The sequence below is a fragment of the Callithrix jacchus genome, chromosome 8 (genome assembly GCF_049354715.1).
Source record: "Callithrix jacchus isolate 240 chromosome 8, calJac240_pri, whole genome shotgun sequence".
Taxonomy (NCBI): domain Eukaryota; kingdom Metazoa; phylum Chordata; class Mammalia; order Primates; family Cebidae; genus Callithrix; species Callithrix jacchus.
In genome coordinates, this window is record NC_133509.1 from 130923766 (window position 1) to 130931502 (window position 7737).

Here is a 7737-nt window from a genome sequence, read left to right on the forward strand (position 1 = left end):
ATGTCAGGGTGGGTGCCATGGTGGACCATGGGCATCCATTGGCCACAGGGAAGCAGGGCTGGTTCTTGAGTAAAGAGAGCTGCAGTTTCTGGAGCAGGGAGGCAGCAAGAAAATTGGCAAGGGGCTCTTGATTTTGCCTCTTGCACCTGCCCCTTTGGCATCTTCCCTAGCTCGCTGGATGGCACCTGCACTCTGCACCAGCATGGCTGATAACCTGGGGTTTCCCTCCCAGTTGTGTGCCTTGCAAAGATGGCAGAGGCTTTCACATGGCCCAATGGACTGCATCCTTAAGACTGATAAGCATCATTCTGAAACAGCAAAAATGGCTAGCAGCAAGGTTTTTCAAGAAAAGGAGGCATCCCTGGTCCAATGCTGCTGAATTTATGTCTCAGGAAGCCACAGCCTATCCAGCCCAGGCCACAACATGTCCCTAGTGTCCTGCCCCACCCCCCACTGTAGCATTTAATTGAATTTTTGGTTTTACCAGTCAGGGTTCTAAACACTAAACATGTACATTCTCACGCAATGTGCCCGTTCCCAGTCAGCCCTGGTATTGTAAGGGTACGGTGCAGATTTCCTGGAGCAGAATGTCCGTCTGTAATGTGGGGCCTGTGAAGAAACAAAGGTTCCAACAAACACAGCTCTTCCCTTCAGTCCAGGAGACAGTTACCTTGTGGCTAGTGGGGTGTTTCCCCCTCCTGGGGACGAGCCGGCCCCCCATTAGCTGTGTACCCTTGAAGGGCTAATTCCTTCTCTGGCTCACCCCTGTGCGTTTCCCAGCGCCCAGCCCAGGGATGGGAGTGTCAGGCTTTCAATCAGTGAACTAATGAGGGGGGTGGGTATGAACACCGCAGCCTTCCTTCAGCGCCTGCTGGAGTGGCCAGGCCCTGCATCGCTCCCCAGAGCTGCCTGAGCCTTTGGGGTGGAGGAGGAAAAGAGGAAGGGGAGAGACAGGTTGCCAGGACCAGGATGGGCCCCTTAGTGATTCTGGTGAGGCTGCCTGTTTATTTAGCTGCCTGCTACCCATGGTCTCCAAAGCCTCCCATTGCTGGGGATTTTCCATTTGGCTTCCAGCAGCTCAGGCTCCTGCAGGGTGCTGGCCTTACCAGGCAGCAGAGATGGCCCCACGATTAATATTGATACAAGCCAGCTGCTGCAGCCTCTTCCGCAGGCAGCACAAATAGTATTAACCTCCACGGCAACGGGCATCTGCACCACACTGCCCTGAGGGTTTGCAAGCACTTTCCATTCCAGCTTTCCATCCTCTGGACAGCTGACCTCTGTCAGCCCCTCCCCAGCCCCAAGCACAACCAGGCAGGGCACCTACTTTCTGTCTTGTGGGGGGTGGGGGAGGCAAATGATCAGGTGAAGACAACGGGTTGTAACTGCGTGACAGTGAGAAGCCTGAAACGGGCAGGGGCTGAGGAGGGCCACCTAACCAGGCTAGGGCTCTAGACCAGAACGCCAGAGAAACAAGCCTCCAGTTTTTAGAAAATGAAACTGAAGCTCATGTACTTGTTCATTCGATAAGCAAATGACCGAGCACCTGCTATGAGCCAGGCACTGTTCTAGACCCTCGGGGTGTATGGTGAACCAAACAAAGTCCCCACCCTTCTGATGGCGATGGTAGACAAGAAGCCAATAAAGAAATAAAGATCAAAGCTTACTTTCTAACAAAAAAAAAAAAAAAAAAGAAAGGAACAGTGAAAGTATGCGCTATGGAATAGAGACAAATGTTGGGGGAAAGAAAGTGTGGGCTGGAGAGGGAGGGGCATGCAGTTTTGGAGAGGACAACATGTCACTCCTATCCCCAGGGGAGAGGTGGTGCCAGTGCTCAGGGTAGGGTGACAGTTCGGAGAGGTGACCTGACGACATGTCTGGCCACCCTAAGATTCTGGGTAGAGAGAGATTTGTACTCAGTTCTTACTGAGTGTTGTCTTGTCCCTGAGTGCTTTTGGAAACAGCATCATACATTCATTCATTCATTTCTTTCTTCCTTCTTTCCCTCACTGAGTCTCTACTCTGAGCTTGACAGACAAGAATACACCTGGCTCCTGCCCTCACAGTGCTCAGTGTCCAGGCTCAAAGTCCCTGTGTCATGATCATGGTTGGGGCTGCAGGATTCAGTCCTCCCCTGAGACTAAGCTTCAGAAGACACCTGGCTAACCAGCCAAGTCTACACGCTGGTGACACTAGCTGGAGACCACTGCCCACAGGGAATGCCCAGGTGGTGCCCTATACTTCTTTGGGCCCTTCTGAGTGGAAAAGGCGCCTCCCTGTGTGGCCCCTGCAGGTGCCTCTGGGGCCTGGCACCCTAGTACTTATCTCAAGAACTCAGACATGGCTCCTGGGGTAGGTGCATGCTGGTCTTGGACTCCCAGCATCCGTCATCACTCCTTTCAGTAAAGCATGCTATTTCCTCTTGGGGAGCCTCAACCCTGTCGATCCATCCTGGGCTGGGTAGCCTGAATGCCCCATGACCACGATGATACGTGGAAGGTGGGTGCATGGCTCTGAACTGGCCAGTGGTGACCTCCCAACCCCCTGACCCCAGTGACTACACGACCAGGCAGATGCAAGCAGCATAGATGTCCAGACTCGAAAGGGAGCACTGGAAAGTGATGTCTCCCCTGGGGACTCTGTCTCTCTGCTGGAAGGAAAGCCAGCAGGATGTGAATCTGTCATGGCAACCACCATCTCACCACTGTGAGGGAAGCTGCTGAGAGTGGAGTCATAGGAAGCAGAGCCCAGAGATGGGAAGAAAGAGATTGGCTCCTGATGAGTCTAACTGGTCCCCCGTGGATCAAGCCACATCTGATTCTCCTTATGTGAGCTAATCAATTCCCTGTCTCTTTGAACCAGTTTGAGTTGGGTTTCTGCCCTTTGTCACAGAAAGGGTCTTGGCGATGTTCCTTCAATGCACTCTGACCTTCACCCCATGTGGGGACAGCCACCCCCAGGTTGAGGAGCTCCAGAGCCCTGTCCTAGTCATCCTCGGCCATCCTGGCCTCTCCTGCCTGGCTGCCACCTCACTCTGTCCCTGCTCTCACCCAGTTCCCTTTGTCCCTGGAAAGTTACACTTTGAATCTAGCCACAAGTTCAGCTTTTCTGGCTCAACACATTGTCCCTGCTTTTGGCCCCAGATACTGTCCACCAGTGAGGCTCAGCACCTAGGACCTGACCCCAGGATTAGCCTGACCCTGCCTCCAAAGAATTAGAATGTGTCAAACAAACTCCCTCTTCATTTTTGTTTCATGCCAGTAGAGTGGGGGTGGGGGCGGGGGCAGTCCCAGTACAGCCCTGTGTCATTACTGCTGCTCCAAGAACCAGCGTTATGCATCCCACTTCGTAGTTTGCAGAAATCTTTCATGCAATGAACTGAATATTTGTGCCACCCCACACACAAATTCCTATGTTGAAATCTTAACCCCAAATGTGATGGTATTAGGAGGTGGGTGGGGTCTTTGGGAGGTGATTAGATCATGAGGATGGAGCCACATGAATGGGAAGCTCCCTTATCAAAGGGACCCCAGAGAGCTCTCTCGCCCTCTTTCTGCCGAGGGAGGATGTAATGAGAAGACAGCCCTCAGCAACCCGGAAGAGGCGCACCAGAACTGAACCTTGCTGATACTTTGCTCTTGCACATCCGGCCTCTAGAACTGCAAGAAATAAGATAAGAAATATCACATCCATTTTCTAATTTGATCACACAGGAGCCCTGCAGTGCACTGGCGGATGCCCTCGGAGGGCTTGTGCATTTCAGTGTGTCCCCCACCCCACTGGCAGTGTGCCTTTGTCCCCAACTGCAACCCCTGCAGGCTGCCCTCCGGCTATGGGAGCAGCAGCTTTGCACACACGGAAGGAGCAGCCAGGAGAGTCAGGCAGTTTGCTTCCTTCCTCCTCCCACTGGTGGCCACGGACAAGAGGTGTCCCAACTCCTTTGCCTCCAATGGGCTCTAAAAACTTACACCCAGCCGGGTGCGGTGGCTCACGCCTATAATCCCAGCACTTTGGGAGGCCAAGGTGGGTGGATCACGAGGTCAAGAGATTGAGACCATCCTGTTCAACATGGTGAAACCCCGTCTCTACTAAACATACAAAAATTAGCTGGGCATGGTAGCGCGCACCCATAGTCCCAGCTACTTGGGGGGCTGAACCAGAAGAATTGCTTGAACCCAGGAGGCAGAGGTTGTGGTGAGCCGAGATCACACCATTGCACTCCAGCCTGGGTAACAAGAGCGAAACTCCGTCTCAAAAAAACAAAAAACAAAAAAACACTTACACCCCAGAGCTCCCTGCAGGACCAAGCGGAGGCTGCCCCCAGCAGGACGTTGCCTGAAATGGCTACCCTGGCTTTGCTTCCTGCAAACATCCCCATTTCCCAGAAGCACTTCCTTAATAAATCTCTTGCATTGGACCCTCGTCTCCAGTCTGTTTCTGGGGAACGCATCAAAAGAAATGGCCCTAACTCCCATGAGAGCTAGATATGTTCATCTCCATTTTACAGATAAGGAAGCTAAAGCCCAGAGAGATTAAGCGACCTGTCCAATATCACACAAGCAGAGAGTGACAGGGCAGGCTTCAAACTCAGTTCTTCTAGACCCCACAACCCAAGCCACTCCATCCTCCAATGATTAATTAGATGCTGGGACTGCAATTGGCAATCTGTCTTCAGAAGCTAGACATTAACGCCAAAGCCTTAGAGAGCTCTCTGCAGCCCAGAGTCATTGTAAACACTGACCACAGCAGCCATAGCCTGAGTGTCATCCTCCCTCTCACCTGAGCCTTGTCCTTCCTTTCTCTTGCTCTGTAAGCCGACCGTGTGTATCCTAGGATGGAAGCCTCATGTCCATCCAGATAGCCCTGAAGAGGAGAAACACAGAGCCCAGTTGCTACTGGGTCTGCCCCCAACTGCGACTCCTTCCACCCTGTGAAATAGATAATTGTTACAAAGCCACTGACAAAGGTGTTCTTACATGCACTGAAGGCTTCCCCCATCTTGCAGCATGCTTAGGGTTCCTTTTGTTTAGGGGAGAAGGCAAGAGCACTACTGGGCAAATGTGAACCTGAAAACACCGTGTGATGGATGACTGGCCAGCCGCGGACACGTGGCTGTGCGATGACCCCGTGTGACTCCCACCAGCTGGCTCCAAGTGCTGCTTGAAGCTGGATCAGGAGCAGAATCCCTGGCGGGCCGCTCAGAGCCATGAGCTCCTGGGCTCCCTTACACCCATAGGTCTGCAGGATCAGGGGGCCATGTGAGCTGGGTCTGCCTTCAGAGGAGCACGTGGTATGGCTGAGATGCCCTCCCACCTCCCTACCTGTGCTCTCCTCCTACAAGGAGTATTATGTTTGTCTACACTCAGTTTTTGACTCCCTGGAAACTCATTCAAAATCCTACCTTGTCCAAGAAACCCCGAAGCATTTAGTGTCTTCCCAAAATTGCCCCCAGGGGCAATTGTGAGTTGCTGAGCCTAGAAAATCAGCCGGATGGAAAAATGCAGTGAGCCAGGACCAACAGGGGGCAGTGTGGCGTTAGGGATGGGAACAGACCCCGGAAGCCTCTGGGGTCTGTGGGTTGTCGCCCGCTGGTGGCTGCCGAGGAAAACAGAAGCTCTGAGATTCCCCCCCCCCACCCGCCCATACCTTTCAGGAAATCGTGTTCCCGTATGAGGAACAGCCCCTAAACCATGAGGTCTCAGAGAGGAAACTGACAACTCCCCGGGATCACCCTGCCCCACCCCCTAAATAAATGCCAAGCAAACCTTCTAAGCCAGGGCCCAGACAGGTGAACAGGGTGAACACAGTCTACAGATCTCCTCTGATGGAACCGGGCATCGCTCTGCTTTGTTTGAATAAAGCTTTGCGTTGAAGTGTGACATACAGAAAGAAAAATGTGTATACCATTCAACAAATGTTTACAAAGTCCTCACACCCCATAAACCCAGAGATTGGGCCAAGAAGCAGAACATTCCCAGAAACGCCTTCAGCCTGCACCTTGTTGTGAAACTCACTTAAACTAGTTAATAACAGCAACAGAAAATTTAGATTTCTGGCTTTTCTGGACAAAATGGAAAGATTCACACAGCAGCTGCCTGCCCGTGCTTCAAATGCCAGCCCCACAGCCCAGGCAAGAGGGGAGCCTGCCCTGTGCCCCTGTTTTAAAGGCCCTCCCTGTCCTCCTCTTACATAGTCCTTCCGCATAAGGCAAGAGCTCCAAAGGCCACCTGGCTCTGCCCTCCCCCTTTTACATCACACTTCCATACTCTGCACCCCAGAATTCTGTCTGTGTTCATATTGTTGAGAGCTGACTGCCACGGTTCAGGAGCGGCTGTCTGTGATGTGGTGAGAGGTCATGTTCAAGATGTTCAAACTGTGGGTGGGAAGACAAGGGGGGCCACCACACCCCAGCACAGAATCCTAAAAAGCAGCTATTCAAATTCACAAGAGAAATGGACCCATGTAGTGGTGTGTGTGTGTGTGTGTGTGTGTACATGGGGGCAGAGATTTATTTTAAGAAATAAGGAATTTTAGTTTGTGCAATTGTGGGACCTGGTAAATAGGGCTGGCTGAAATGTGTAGGGCAGGCTGGTAGGCCAGATATTGCCATCTTAGGTCCAAATTCCACGGGGCAATTGGCTGGAAACTCAAGCAAAGTTTTTGTGTTTCAGTCTTGAGAACTCCTTCCTCTTTAGGGAAAGTCTGTATCCTGAGGTCTTCAAAGGATTAGACGAGGCCCACCCACAACGAGGCCCATCCACAAGATGGAAGGTCGTCTGCTTAACTCAACGTCTAGTAACTTAAATGTCAATCACATCAAAAAAATACATTTCACAGCACCAGCTTATGGTAACCAAATAACTGGACCACCATAGCTTAGTCAAGTTGACGTGAACGTCACCATCACAGATTCCCAGGAGGCTATATTCAAACCCAGCCTTCCTTCCAGGGTGCAAAGGTATATCTGTCCAGGTAAAAGAAGAGGACATATTTTGCTCACAATTCATTAGCTGAATCATATCTTTAAAACGTTCTGACAAATGGCATGTTGCCCTCCACTTGCTCAGTAGCCCTGGCCCAGTGTGAGTTAAGGGAAGCCTCCCTGAAGCTCCAGGTTGTTCTACAGCAGCTGGCTTTGGCCTCATCTTATTTGTCTGGCTCTGTAGGTGTTGTGTTTGCAAACTTGGACTTAAAGAACATCTGTTTGGAAAGGAATAGATGAAATTATAAGCCAGCCTATAAATTTCAGGCTGACTCTAGATCTGTAAATATTTATGAAATCCCATCAAAGTCACCCCATCCCCACCTTTGTATTAGATATGATGGTGGGGGATGTGAGGTTGTTTCCGATTCTATTTCCTGGGAAAACAGTGCAGGAGCATCCTATGGATTTAAGGAGGTGATGTCAGCAGCTGGCCTTATACACAGTGTGTGCTCACAGATCCTAGCAGAGATTGCCACTGTGGGGGCTCACTGCTCACCAAAGCAGCCCACCTCCCACTAAAACTCATTCCCTCGTGGTTGGAAGAGTTGGACAGGCCCTCATCTGCTTTAGAATTCTTTTGGTAGCACCTTTCTCCTTGGTTAGTATTTAGGAGGAGGCAACAGAAAGGCGAGTGCACTAAGGCAGAGGCCAAGTCTGGCCCACTGCCTGATTTTGTAAATAAAGTTTTATTGAAACACAGCTACACCCATGAGTTTATTCCTTGCTCATAGCTGTTTAAGCACTGCAATGGG

General features: G+C 51.3%; 1 long non-coding RNA gene across 1 annotated transcript in view; it reads right to left on the reverse strand.

The window, feature by feature from the left end:
- LOC144577469 (uncharacterized) overlaps window positions 1-7737 on the reverse strand; it is a 551905-nt gene that overhangs the window by 532431 nt on the left and 11737 nt on the right. Inside the window, exon 2 of the long non-coding RNA XR_013521519.1 lies at window positions 4079-4085. This is a non-coding gene — a long non-coding RNA (uncharacterized LOC144577469). The remainder of the gene's footprint in view (window positions 1-4078; window positions 4086-7737) is intronic.